Consider the following 15,128-nt stretch of genomic DNA (forward strand, 5'->3'; position numbering starts at 1 on the left):
TTCTGTATTGTGTTTTAGTCAAAAATGAGTCGCAAAAGAATAGTAATCCATTTAATGATCATGAAACTGACAGGGCAGGGATAGCTCTTTGTGTGTTTAAAACACTAACTTTAGTACACAATATATCAGAGTTTCAATACTGGTGTCTGAGGAATTCAATTTCATATTAATATGCCAAAATCAAATGTCAACAGATTTGCTCACATGATTTCCTGCCATCACGTTAAAAGCGTTCAAGCTAACTGGTGGAATTTTGTTTTGAAAATCATTATCATCGTCGCGATCCAGAATTAAGAAGGATGCTGCCCTATGCCATCAAGATAAAAGGTTTCATCTTTCCTGTTGGAGAGAGAAGAGGGGAGCATTGCTGATTTCTTTGTTTTCACCAGAGCTCTGTGTGTTGCCCCTTGTCTACTGCACATGCCAGGGAAAATTACAGCTCACTTGCTACAAAATTAATACCTCGCAGGTCGTGATGAGTCTTCATGTTGAAAAAGATGATTGAAAGAGATTGGCCGGGAGCTACTGGTTTCCAGCCAGCCAAGCACTCTAAACAGAGGAGGCCCCCTCCTCCCCCCCTTTCTCTTCTACCCATCAGCCCGATCACACAGGAGGGGGCTCCTCTACATCTGAGAGAGATGTAGAGGTAGAGAGAAGGAGAGAGAGGGAGGGAGAGAGAGGTAGAGAGAGGGAGAGAGAGGGAGAGAGAGAGAGAGGGAGCGAGAGGGAGGGAGAGAGAGGTAGAGAGAGGGAGAGAGAGGTAGAGAGAGCGAGAGAGAGGTAGCGAGAGGGAGAGAGAGGGAGAGAGAGGGAGAGAGAGGTAGAGAGAGGGAGAGAGAGGGAGAGAGAGGGAGAGAGAGGGACAGGGGGGAGAGGGAGACAGGGACACAGAGAGAGAGAGACAAGGTTAGGGAGAGAGATGGGGGGAGAGAGAGAGGAAGAGAAGGAGAGGGAAATGGGGGTGAGAGAGATGGGGGAGGGGCAGCCCTGAACCTTGGCCTCAGGAGTGGCTGATGCTGTGTGTCTCAGGGACGGGCTCTAACTCAGCGCCGAGGCACACAACACCACTCACCCAGAGACCTGGCCACGAGCAGCCAGAGCAGCCCACTGCCAACGTGATCCACCTGGAAGAGAGGAGGAGGGGTGGAGGAGGGGTGGAGGACGGAGGGGTGTGCGTATGTGTGTGTGTGTGTGGGGGGGGGGGTGATAGAGGGGTGTAGGTATCTCAAGGTCAAAGGCAGAGCCATGAATTGGGGTGGAAGAGAACTAATGAGATTTTCATCCCTCTCTCTCCCTTCCTGTACTGGTGGCATCACCTTGCAGTCCTGTCAATCCCTCTGCCTCCTCACCAGGTCCTCTAGGAGGAGGGAGAGAGAGGGAGAGAGGGAGGGAGGGAGGGAGAGAAAGGAAAAAAAGAAAAAGGAAAAACCTGTTTATTTTCGTACAGGCCTCTTAATCTATGTGGACTGGGCGTAATAGGACATTTGCATGTTGAGCACAGAGAGGTGTCAGCGATAACCACGAGGTTGTGACATTCCCCCTAAATATGCTGAGCTTTCGCTAACCTCTCATCAAACACTGTGATCTTTATGGACTGTATCATATTGTGCCATAATGTGCTTTATTGTCCACAGAATAAGCTTTTCTTAAAGGTAATTGGAAAGCAGGAAATGGTGGCTATCGGCTGATTTTTAAATACATTATTTCTGAAATGTGGCTTGTGTAATGACCCTGTCGGTGTAAAATGTAAGATTTATCTTGGCAGAGAAAATTGATCCATTTCACCTTTGTCTAATGGAAATTCTTTATCAGGGATTATCTGTTTATGTAAATGAGCATTGCTCTGGAAGAGGGGATAAAAGGAAGTTGAGGCAGTTAATCTAACGCTAGGTGTCTGACATGTCAGTCTGGACAGAGGGCCCCCAGCACCCATCTCCAGGGGGGAGAGTCCCACAAAGTGTGTGTGTGTGTGTGTGTGTGTTGTAGTGTTTGGAGAGTACGGTATGAGCATGTGTGTTTCACGTTCATTTATATTTTGTATATTTTCTGAACATTGGCTCAAAAAGCTGAATTACTGACCACATTCAGACCACTTCCTTTTAAGCCACCCCCCCTCACACTACAGCCTCCACCTCACAATACAGCCTCCACCTCACACTACAGCCTCCACCTCACACTACAGCCTCCACATCACACTACAGCCTCCACCTCATACAGCCTCCACCTCACACTACAGCCTCAACCTCACACTACAGCCCCGACCTCATACAGCCTCCACCTCACACTACAGCCTCCACCTCACACTACAGCCTCCACCTCACACTACAGCCTCCACCTCATACAGCCCCCACCTCACACTTCAGCCTCCACCTCATACAGCCTCCACCTCACACTTCAGCCTCCACCTCACACTACAGCCTTTACCTCATACAGCCCCACCTCACAAGCACCCATGAAAGCCTTTCTGCAGAGACCCATCTTTACCAGGCATTCGAAACAAACATTTCCTACAATGAGACTGATATTATATTCCATATATACTCCATATTCCCCTCCTGAGGAGGGTGGTGCAGCAGTACATTTACATGTATTCATCTAGCAGACGCTTTTATTCAAAGCGACTTCCAAGAAAGAGCTTTACAAAGTGCATAGGTCACTGATAATAACAACAAGATAGCCCCAAAAACCTTGCGAGTAGCCAATGTTTTTGGGGCCGTGGGGATCAAAGATTGGTCTTGCTCCGGCTTTAACTTCTGGATATTCGGCAGCGTTGCCCCAACTGACCGAATGGCTTAGCTTGCATCTTTTTCCGCTGCCATTACGGAACTACAACTCAAACTAGCGCACAACCTCAACGTCATCGTTCTCAGCCAATCCCTCTGTTTGCTGATTTGCCGGTAGAAATTTAACCTTGACATCTGACTTACGTGCCGAATTCCCAGACCCAGTACAGAAGCAAAAGGAAAATTGAGTGGAAGTACGTAGGAGGGCAGAGCCAGGCTATTAAAATTGCTCCTCAAGCTTTAAAAATGGATCCTCTCTGCAGGAAATGGAGCATGCCCTCTTTCAACTGCCACCATCTTGTTCTGTCCTGGAGGGGAAGGACAAGGCCTGACAGCATCTGCACACAGAGGGGGGAGGAAGTGGCTCTCTATCCAGCGGGAAGTGATGTCATGTACTGTGTATTACAGTCTGGTGAGGCCTGTCTCAGGCTACAATGAGGAAAGCAGAGGAAAGGATGAAATCATCTCTGGTATGAGATGTACATATATTTACATACACATTTAGGGTGTTGCCTTTATCTGATGGTTTGTAAAACGACAAAGATGTATATGTAATATCAGTATGCTACCTCGTGTGTTAAACAGAGTATCATCACATTGCTTATGTTATGTTGTTTAAGTAGTCCCTTGAGCTGTATTTGAATCTACCAGTTCATGTGTGGAATGTGCTGAACTGAATCGATGTTGGCGACCGTTGCAACACATCCAACCTCTAGTTTGGTGGCTCTTGTTGGAATAATCCAATCAGGTCAAAGAAAACGACAGTGGGAAGGATGTGTGGCCGTTCCTCCCAACCAGCAGCAGCTGTTCTCTTCCTCCCCACCAGACAGCCCATCTCGGCGCCTCTACGCTTATTACATTATCATGAGCTTTGCACATCATGGACATGGCTATTACTCTGCACCAAGGGTGCGTGTGTGTGTGTGTGTGTGTGAGGGGGGAGTTACCTGTGTGTGAGGGGGGGTTGCATATGTGTGTGTTAAGAGAGCTCCTGACCCCCCTCCACCCCTTATGCCTGCTCCCCCCCAAGCCCCTTCCCCCACGCCCCTGCTCCCCGTGTCAAAGCCTTCTCCTGTCAGTAATTTGTTGCTAATCAGCTGTCAGCTCGGAAGCGATGATGAGGTGATCATCTCTGGGCGGTGAAAGGTAACGGCCTTAAAAGTCGCACAGTCAATGTCAACGGGATCACTGGGACTCCAGCCTGCACTATGAGGAATGGCCCCCGCTGACATGACCACTCACGTTGAGGCAGAGCATCTGGGCTCCAGTAAATAACTATCAGTGGGCGGGGCCGGGGGACAGGTCATTAGCCCTGAGAAAAATAAATATCTCTCCGCTCATGAAGGCTGCAAGTCATTTAGCACAGACTAGGAAATTTCACCCTAGATTAAGTATGATGAGCCAGTATCAGTCAGAGGAGGTTGATGAGACGACGGGAAGAAAGGAAAAAAAGAAGAAGAAAATAGCGGCACGAATGGAAAATGATTTAGAAGGTCTGGTGTGTTGGTATGGAGAGGGGTGAGGAGGGGTGAGGGGGTTGGTATAGACGGGGGTAGTGAGGGGGTTGGCAGTCAGGGGGCGTTGTGGAAGTGGTGGGGGTAGTGAGTCTCTCTCGTGCATTTTGTTGGCAATAGTACGCTGTGCAGATGCATTACCTACTAAGTAAAAGTACGCAGTTTGGAACATAGTCTTTTACTGTTTTAAAGACAGTGGGTTGAGCTTGTGTGCAGCCATCTGCTTGCTACCTTTTAAGGGCAGTTTAAGCAGGGATCAGTCTGCTGGGGTTAGTATAGTCCTGCTGGGGTTAGTACAGTCCTGCTGGGGTTATTATAGTCCTGCTGGAGTTAGTACAGTCCTGCTGGGGTTAGTATAGTCCTGCTGGAGTTAGTACAGTCCTGCTGGGGTTAGTACAGTCCTGCTGGGATTAGTACAGCTCTGCTGGGGTTAGTACAGTCCGGCTGGGGTTAGTATAGTCCTGCTGGGGTTAGTATAGCCCTGCTGGGCTTAGTACAGTCCTGCTGGGGTTAGTATAGCCCTGCTGGGGTTAGTACAGTCCTGCTGGTGCTGGGGTTAGTATAGTTCTGCTGGGGTTAGTACAGTCCTGCTGGGGTTAGTACAGCTCTGCTGGGGTTAAAACAGTCCTGCTGGGGTTAGTACAGTCCTGCTGGGGTTAGTACAGTCCTGCTGGGGTTAGTATAGCCCTGCTGGGGTTAGTACAGTCCTGCTGGGGTTAGTACAGTCCTGCTGGGGTTAGTACAGTCCTGCTGGGGTTAGTATAGCTCTGCTGGGGTTAGTACAGTCCTGCTGGGGTTAGTACAGCTCTGCTGGGGTTAGTACGGTCCTGCTGGGGTTAGTATAGCTCTGCTGGGGTTAGTACAGTCCTGCTGGGGTTAGTACAGTCCTGCTGGGGTTAGTACAGCCCTGCTGGGGTCTGTATAGTATAGGTTTTATAAGGTAATTTACAACTGTATGCTCTGTGGTTCTATTGTTCCTATAGACATCCCCAAAGTCATTTCAAACTTATGTTTGGCCCATGTTCAGTGTAACTTGACTAATGTAAAGTCTTGATGTACAAATGACCCCTACGGCTTTGAACTGTCATCAATCCAATTAAAAGGTAATGTCACTGAATCTATTATTGCAAATACAAGACAAACATTATCATATTAACCTCCAAATCTAGTCTAATTCTATCAACATAATTAATTTAATCAATTTGAAAGTGAGGGTTATATGAATAATAGATATTAACACTTAAATATTAATTATTAATATGCCTATATCTGGCTGGAGTAGGAGCACCGCTGGATATATCTCTCTCTCTTTCTCTCTACCTCTCTCTCTCCCCCCCCTGTCTCTCTCTACCTCTCTCCCCCCTCCTCTCTCTCTCTCTCTCTCTCTCTCTCTCTCTCTCTCTCTCTCTCTCTCTCTCTCTCTCTCTCTCTCTCTCTCTCTCTCTCCCCCCTCCCCCCTCTCTCTCTCTCTCTCTCTCTCTGTGGTGCAGCTGGTCTTTTCGTCCGGCAGCCATTTTGTTTCCAGTTTGCAGCTGGGGCTTGTCTGAACTGGTGCCGGACCTCTGGGCAGCCGGCTGACCTTCATGCAGCAGAGAGCCTTCACAGCTGAGTTCCCCAGCCCTCTCCCCTCTCCTCTCTGCCTGCTTGGGCCTCCGCCATATATCTCCTCCCTGCCTATCTGCCCCACACTCAGCAACTCTGAGCAAGGCATCATTAGCTATAATGTACTTCCTCGTTTTGCGGGCGCTTCTCTCTCCCAGGGATATTTGGAGTGGAGAGAAGGCATTGACCTTACTGAAGGGCTTGGGCACAACCCCCCCTACACACACACACACACACACACAACCCTGGATCCACTATGCAATGGTCCTCCACTAAAGAGGCTGTCATTCAGACCACACAAACACCTCTGACCACACAAACAGCTCTCCACCACATGTGGACAGTGCACACACACACACACACACAGTGTCTGTGTTGACAGTAGCATGCGCCTGGGTCCAGGTGAGGATGCCAGAGATGGGCCTGGCCTGGTCCAACGCTGGCATCCTACCTCACATCTAATTAGCTGCCAACTTGTTAAACAGATCACAAAGACACATTTGACAAAATAATAGCAACCTAAGATTATATACAGTTTATAACTTCTGTATTAAATATAGATTTAGAACTATTAATAAGATAATTGTGTAGAATTAATGTCCAACTACTAAATCAGAATGAGTGTTTTGGACCTGATGATTCCTGCCTGGAAGACAGTCATTAGTAAGTCAGACAGCAGCACAAATGGCTGCTTGCGATAATGGCCAACATTTATCTGCGTCTGAAAAGTGTCCAGTTTTGGACCAAATCCTGCCAGTCAGCCGCAGCCTAACAACAGAAAGTGGACCAGGGTTTCCACACTTGCCGTTGCAAAACCACCGTTTCTTGTGGTAAAGAAAGCTTATTTATCAGTGATATCAGTTCATGTGCAGTCATTAGGGTTGTGCAACATTCTCACACTTCCCCACTCTACATGAAGATCAATCAAGCCACCCTCAGCCCAGCCTCCCATCTGGTGTCACAAGCACTGGCCAGACAACATGCGCTTGTCAACTCTCAACTGTTTTATTGACTCATCTGCTGAGCTTAGGCTTCCATCACAATTATATTTTTTTATGAATACATTTTCATGAATATATTACCAGTGATAGTTCATCACTGGGCAGATACATTGTTCTCATATTTGCTGTCCATCTGCTGGGACAAGGTGCACTGTGCCTCTCTATTCAGCCTGCTGGACACCAGGAATACAGCAGCCTGCTGGACACCAGGAATACAGGACCCTGCTGGACACCAGGAATACAGCAGCCTGCTGGACACCAGGAATACAGCAGCCTGCTGGACACCAGGAATACAGCAGCCTGCTGGACACCAGGAATACAGCAGCCTGCTGGACACCAGGAATACAGCAGCCTGCTGGACACCAGGAATACAGCAGCCTGCTGGACACCAGGAATACAGCAGCCTGCTGGACACCAGGAATACAGGACCCTGCTGGACACCAGGAATACAGGACCCAGGCTGGGAGTCTCTTGAAAGTTAGAGGGACTCTTATCTCTACTGTAGTTTGATGTACCTGACTCCAACTTATGCTACACCAGTGGATGGGATGTTTTATGTTATTTAGCTCAAATGATTTGATATTTTCATTGACAGAAACAGCTGAAACCCGTCTTATCAACAAAATCCTGTGAAAATTATCTGCAAAACAATTCACAAAGCCTGTAATCACTTTCCCCTGAACCCAACTCTGGGGCTAAGTTCTAATGGAATAGCAGCGTTGTTATTGCAGATGGCTTTATGGGTCATGAAAGAGTGATTCACTTGTCGCATTAACGTGCTCCTGACCGGACGGCAGGCGCTTCCCTTTCTAAAAACCGAGCAGCACCCATCAATTCTCCACTAAGCAGCCATACTGAAGACCTCACTTTGAACAGCATGTAGGGACAGGCTTGTCACCGCCATGATGGATGACCCGGAGGAGCGGCTGGCCTACGCATGCCCGCCTGGGTGCGACAGCTGCCACGTACCTCCAGACAACCACACGTACACATGTGCATGCAAACCCACAGGACCTCATGTGTGAAAACACACCAAACACACATGTGACAGGGAGCACACATGGAAACACAAGGAAGCACACACACCAAAACACTGGCAAACAACAACACATGCCACACATGCAATGTTAAAAACATATTTTCTAATGTATGCTAATTACTGTAAGTCATGTCCAATAAGAAAGTGGCCTAAAGGCTTTGCTTAGTTTGTTTGTACAGTAGTTTTACAACATTCCGTTTTGGAAGGAATGTTGAAAATATCTTATCAGCATAGCTGCAAAATTGACAGAGCCTAATTATACAATTGCCACTTTGATGTCCAATAGTCATTTAAGATTCAATTGGCTCTGTAGAAAATTAATAGAGCATTAATTAACATGCACTAATTAGCTAATAACACGTTAATTAAATCAGGTATTTAAAGTTCTGAGACATGTAATGCTTATTCTACCGTACAGTTTAATTTACCTCCAGGTCTGACAGCTACTGGTGTGTGTGTGTGTGTGTGCATGAGCAAGTAATGGGAGAGAGTGTGTGAGAGTGTGTGAATGTGTTTGTGTGTCTGAGGTGGCAGAGTCAATACCATTTACACAGTGTCAAGTAAATTGATCCCGGGGCAGATTTCCATTCCACAGGGATTTCTCTCCTACATGTCTCTGCGTTAGAGAACCCCCCCTCCTCCCCCCGATCAGTAGTAATGACCTGCCGATGCAGTTGGGATGAACGGTGCTTTCAATCACAGCTGAAGAAGCCAGTTACACCACCATATGCTCAGTGTTGCTTCCAACTCACACATCTATACTGCTGAGGTGGATGGAGAATGGCAGGAAGCCAATAGCCCGGCCCTCCTTTCAGGTCCAGATCACTGACTGATGTTGATAGTGTGGACTTGCTCCACTCCCTTCATGTGAAATCAATAGGCACCCGGTGGTGTTAATCTGTTGACCTGAGTATTTCCTTCCTCTCTCTGACTCTCACCTCAGTGGCTCAGGTTCCATAAGCTCAAAAAAGCACATTTTAGATGTTGAATGCAGCTGCTGAACCTGTGGTTTGGGTTAACTGTAGACCTCAGCTTCTTTAGGGACCTTTCATCCACATCCACCCTCTCTCTTCTTATAATCTGGCGGAGGAAATAACATCAGTCCAACACAGTCATGCATTAGGGTGTTGGATACTGGACATATTCATATCTTTATAGTACACTGCATATTGATACATACATGACATTTATATTCTTGCATTTTTGGAGACTCGGAGATAACACAGTCCTCTGGGATCATGTCAAGTTAATTCTCTCGGATCCACGTAGCACCTCAGAGCCTCCCTCTCATCCTCTCACCTTACAGAAGGCTGCTCCAGATCAATACTTTGATGGGAGGCAATAAGCAGCCCTATTAAGTGACAAAGGTTTACTCTGTAACAGCTGGGCTGGTGAGAGAGCAGAGCTTGTCTGACTAATGAATCGTGAAACAATCAGGCAGTAGCCATTTGTGTTTAGATCTGTAAATATGGCGCGGTACAAGTGCCAGACCATCGCAGCAGCTCCAGCTGGGGCCACAGATGGTCCAGATTCAGAGGGGGCGCAGGACCCGTCAGCCCCTTCCTCCCCACGCCCAACCTCTGCTGTCTGGGACTGACAACTTCACTTTCACACCAACTTAGCCCGCTTGCCCTGCGCTGGGCGCCAAGACTTTCTTAAATTGCTGACAGCCCCCCCGCGACCCTCTCGCCCGGCGCTCCGACAGGGGGAGGGGGGGAGGTGGAAGGAGGGGGGGGTGCAGTAAAGTGAAGAGCAATGTGATCTTGCTATTTAAAGACGTGATCACCTAATTAACCTTGGAGAGGCAATGACTAATTCTGACATGGTTAGCCCACTAGAACAGTGGCAAGGGGGGGCTAATAAATCTAATTAAGTAGCTCCAACTCAAACATAAAAAACATGTTAGGACATTGAAGCATGCCGTTCTTTAGGTAAAGAATTGGAAATATGTACTCTGCTTATCAGTCAAGCTGGCCAGTAATGTGAGTGAGAAATATTTCACCCAACGACAGCTGAGTAAACAGCCGCATTCAAACAGACAAATAAGAATTTGTGTCTCAGGGCTTTTATCGTTTGCCTGCGCAAATGACTGAAATGGAGACAGAGTACATTCCATCATGGTAGAGGAGAGAGACGTCCTTGAAGATACAGCCATGGAAAAGCTGAAAGGGTTTATTTAATATTTCTTCAAGATAAAAAGGTCTTCCAGCACTTGAACTCTCATGCATGATGCACAGGATGTGTGAGCAGCTTCCCAGGGCTGATGGCTTGTTACAGCAGACCCTGTGTACCAACAGGATTTATCTGGACTGTCTGGACTGTGTACGCTGGAAATTATATACATATTCACCTGCACTTACACACGTATAAATGCAGCTTACCCGACAAAGCAAATTTAGGTATAGTGAAAGACACAAGACCCAAGCTGGTACCCTACATTGGTCCTAGAAAGCATCTGTCTCAATGCTCCATCCTCCCAGCTGTACTGTAGTTATACTGGAGGTATTCTGACACTTGACAACCATACAGCCTTAGCCCATTTCGGTTTCGGTTAAACATTCAAAAACAGACTAAAACACGACAAGCTACTTGCACCTCGTGCTGCCTAGGTGTTTGGCCAGCATGTGCTCTGATATTTCTGAGCAGCTGAATGTGTGTGGCAGGTCTGGGTAATAAGGCCCCCACTGGGGCCCCTGGGTAATAAGGCCCCCTCTGGGGCCCCTGGGTAATATGACCCCCACTGGGGCCCCTGGGTAATAAGGCCCCCTCTGGGGCCCCTGGGTAATAGGGCCCCCTCTGGGGCCCCTGGGTAATATGACCCCCACTGGGGCCCCTGGGTAAAAGGCCCCCTCTGGGGCCCCTGGGTAAAAGGCCCCCCACTGGGGCCCCTGGGTAATAAGGCCCCCTCTGGGGCCCCTGGGTAAAAGGCCCCCCACTGGGGCCCCTGGGTAATAAGGCCCCCACTGGGGCCCCTGGGTAATATGACCCCCACTGGGGCCCCTGGGTAATAGGGCCCCAGCCCAGGCTCTACTGTTCTGAACCCTCTCTACAAAACCAGGCAATGGAACTTTTCGCAACGTTAACTGTCATGACCTCGCTCAGTGGCGAGAAACGGCTTAACTAAACTGTCAGATCCAATAAAGCCAATAAAGGGATCAGATAAATGTTTATTACATAGTGGGAAAAGATCATTTCTAGACAGAAATTGAGGATGACCTTTTGGGATAATTCCTTGCCACCTCTTTTCCGCTGGATAAATCAGGAGGCCCTCTTTTGTTCACGGCTGGTGTGGTGGAACGCTGCTGATGCCTCCACTCCCGATCTCTTCCCCCTTATTAGGTTGACCGGATTTCATCTGCTGGATTTTAACCACCGTGTTAGAGAAACGTATTACGTAAAGTATTTATTGTATGATTATATTCTATATTTTTGGGTTAGAAGAAAGGCATTTATATCTGTATGTCTTTTAAAGGGTGTCTATTGAGGAAATACATGTAGGCTAACCACAACATAAATGTGCAATTTTTTTTCTGGTGTCGTAATATTCTATTGTCTCCTTTAGTTTGAAGGCTTTCCCTGTGTGGACCTTATTACAGGCCACTGCCTACAGAGGTATTCTCTATACAGCGAGTGTTTTTCAGGCTTGTCACACATTACAGTAATCCAATCAACGTAAACATTAATCTTGACTTAGTCATGCAAAGATCAGCGTCAGTTCGTCACAAGACACAAATGTAAAGTCAAGCGACACGTAAACTCTGCAACCCTCCCCAGATATGGGCCCTACCTGCCCACCTGTGCCTCAAGGTTCAGTCTGAGCAGATGTGCAGTGATGAGTTTAGGTTAGGAGGTGTTAAGACAGTCCACTCTCCTCAGGAGGCCCCCCACCTCCTCCTCCCCCCACCTCCTCCTCCTCTCCCCACCTCCTTGGGTTGTCCTCTGAGCTGCACATGGCTCAGCTGCCTCTGGGCTGACAGTCCCAGCTGTCCCTGAGTGCTGCATGGTGACTGGGGGCTCGTGAGGCAGTGAGGCAGTGAGGCAGTGAGGCAGCGGTCCCTGAGTGCTGCTTGGTGACTGGGAGCCTGTGAGGCAGTGAGGCAGCTGCATGGACCATCTGACCCCTGGCTGGGCAGACAGCCTCCAGGGTCCTGCTCTCAGGATTGTTTCACATCTTTCTTTTCCCATTTTATTGTAATTAATTTAGATATTTTACATGTGTTTGTGGTACAACTAGAAAACGGCAGTGTAATATATTCCACTACGTGTGGACACTTGAAATGAAGATAGTAGTTCCAAGTTTTTCTATTACTGTAAAAATAGCTATACACCAAAATCCAAACTCCACAAATTTCCCACAAGGGAATCTGACATGTTGCATGGCAACCACTTGCAGCTCCCTGGTTAAACTAGCCTAGCTTACATCCAACTACTCACACTTCTTGGCAAGATACTAAATGATACTACAAAACATTTTCTGAAAATCTAAAATTACCAACCATTTGCATACAGTAATAGCTCAATACTAATCATACATACTTTCAAAGTAGTTCTATTGACATTTCCTTTACAGTTATCATTCTTTTTTTATATTACTGTAACACATTGCAATAACTTCCATGGTTTAGAATCAAAAGAGAAAAGAGAGACAGAAAGAGGGAAAGAAAGAGACAGAGACAAAAAGAGGGAGAGAGAGACAAAGAGAGACAGAAAGAGGGCAAGAGAGAGACAAAGAGAGACAGAAAAAGGGAGAGAGACAAAGAGAGACAGAAAGAGGGCAAGAGAGAGGCAGAGACAAAGAGAGAAAGTTATGTTGTTTTATTTAATGTATATTTAGAATACATTAATACTTTATATGTACATTCTAAATTGAAAATATTATTATTATTTGTATTTGTTTCCAATATTTAATGTTGAACGTAATGTTTTCTATACTTGATATATCTTCCTCCTTTCATAATCATTAAATTTTAATGTTGCTTTTGCAATACTTACAAATGTATTTCATACCAAAAAAAAAGAAATCTGAGAGACAGGGTGGAGGAGGGCCCCAGCGCCAACCCAGCCTATTAGATATGTGCATTGGCCTGTGAAATGTTGTATCACTTTAATTAGTGGACGGCCGTAGGGTTGGGCAGTGTGACGAGTTTGGGAGAGGGTTGATCATGTTTTAGTCATTGCTCAAAGCAGAGGGGATCCCCCCCAACACATACAGGGTTTTGTCAAGCTTGGCTTGTTCCCTTTGTCAAGGTGGTTGACAAGATTAGTTCTGTTCTGTTGTGATATCCGCCAGTATACTAAAATAATTTCTAGGATAGTAATATTTACAAAGCTGTGATAACCATACCTTAGAGACTTTGAAGTTGTGGTCATATTTAATAGCTTGTTAGGTTTGAATTTGAGTTACAATTAAATGAGTTAAATTATATTTTAACTTTAATTTCTCATTATTTCTCAGTATATTCATATGCCACCTCTAGATACATACAATGTTTCTTTTTGTATATATATTTTTTTTAGCCATTCATGATGGGCATTCATTAAAACCATTCACCCACCAGCCAGAATGTGAATTCTAAAATGAGGGAGTGTTGATCGGATGTCTGAATAAATTGCAAAATAATGAACATTTTAGACAATTATTCCAAATCAGAGTTTGCTGAATGCACCTTGGCGCAGAGCCAAGCGTCACAGACGGTGGAAGAAGGAGCTGAAATGAAGGAATCAGGGCTGAGGGGTAATTGGACCTATTGTCCTATTGTATAAGCTAATGAAGTGATGTAACTGAAGGCTTTGGTCCCTTGTCTGTAATGTAGACTATTATACCATTCCACAAATGGAGCAAAAATCCATTTAACACATCTAAATGTGTATTTCTGAGTATCAATAATATTTCTTAGGAATATCAACTCACCATATTGGACACATAAAGCTTGCAGCATGTAACAGTACTGTATGTTAAGCTTGCAACATGTAACAGTACTGTATGTTAAGCTTGCAGCATGTAACAGTACTGTATGTTAAGCTTGCAGCATGTAACAGTACTGTATGTTAAGGTTACAGCCACAAAGAGGACAGGCCATCAAAATAAATACCTGAGATTGATGCAGGAGGTGTGTACCTAGCACTGCACAATGGCCAGCTAATGGGCGGTGTCATGTACTATGTTTCTATGTTAGGGCTGAACTGCTCAGGAGCACTTTATAGGAGCTATAAAAGTTTACACGACCCCCATCCCTTTGAATTTGTATTGACAGGAGTTCTCACAAAGACTGGACCCCAACCAAGAAGACGAAGCATCTATATTATCTTAGAACCTTTGCTATGGAAATGCCCCAGTAATAAGACAAGGCAAATAGAGACTTATGGAAAATTAAATGAGGTATGAATATCCATAAGCATAAAGGAAGACTATTACCCCCTTCGGAAAATCGTATATTTGTGAAGATCATTTTCTTGTGAACGAGGCTGGCTGTCTCTCTGCACTTGACCCTGTGTGATTATCTTTTCTCTGCTTGAACTCTCCTTGAACTAGGAATAACCATCACACCAGCAGACCTGGCTATCTCCCCTGCATCTGGTTATTTTAGCTCCAATTTGCTGCCTAATACAGCAATTACCCTGATCTATGGCTGGAGTCACTCCCGTTATGGATTAGTATCAAAATCAGCACATTCAGAGAGCCGGGAAAAGGGGGAAGGGGTGTGTGTGTGTGGGTGCAAAACCCTGCCTTCGGTCCATAGATGTCCTGATTAATTCCTGAAATATCACCTTGTTATAGCTGGCTTTCTGCAACATTGAGACTGAGGACTAACATCACACATTTGTGGTTCCTTATGAACATTTAAATATACAGAATGATTGATATTCCAAAGTCCAGATATGTATTCGAATCCTCTTTTATGCAAGCGTGCATTATTGTTTGTACTGAGCGTAGAACACCTCATGGAGGAGAGAGGAATGTGATGAAGCAAACTGGACCTGTTTCACTGAGGCTGCAATGTAGACATGATGTCACTTCAAACCAACACTAACAGGGACCAGGTTATGAACAGTACAAGCACAGGTAGTGTTGGAGGTTTAAGTGTCTCCAAACAGAATGGACAGTTCGTGCCGGGCTGGACATGTCCCTGGGGTTGGGACAAGGACGGCTGGACATGTCCCTGGGGTTGGGACAAGGACGGCTGGACAT

At 46.2% G+C, this 15,128-nt stretch overlaps 1 protein-coding gene across 3 annotated transcripts in view; it reads right to left on the bottom strand.

Moving 5' to 3' along the window:
• The window catches only part of paqr3a (progestin and adipoQ receptor family member IIIa), a 96,151-nt gene that overhangs the window by 11,400 nt on the left and 69,623 nt on the right, over window positions 1–15,128 (bottom strand). The gene's annotated exons all lie outside the window — the stretch shown is intronic.

Source organism: Hypomesus nipponensis, chromosome 28, assembly GCF_054491055.1.
Source record: "Hypomesus nipponensis isolate SF chromosome 28, ASM5449105v1, whole genome shotgun sequence".
Taxonomy (NCBI): Eukaryota; Metazoa; Chordata; class Actinopteri; order Osmeriformes; family Osmeridae; genus Hypomesus; species Hypomesus nipponensis.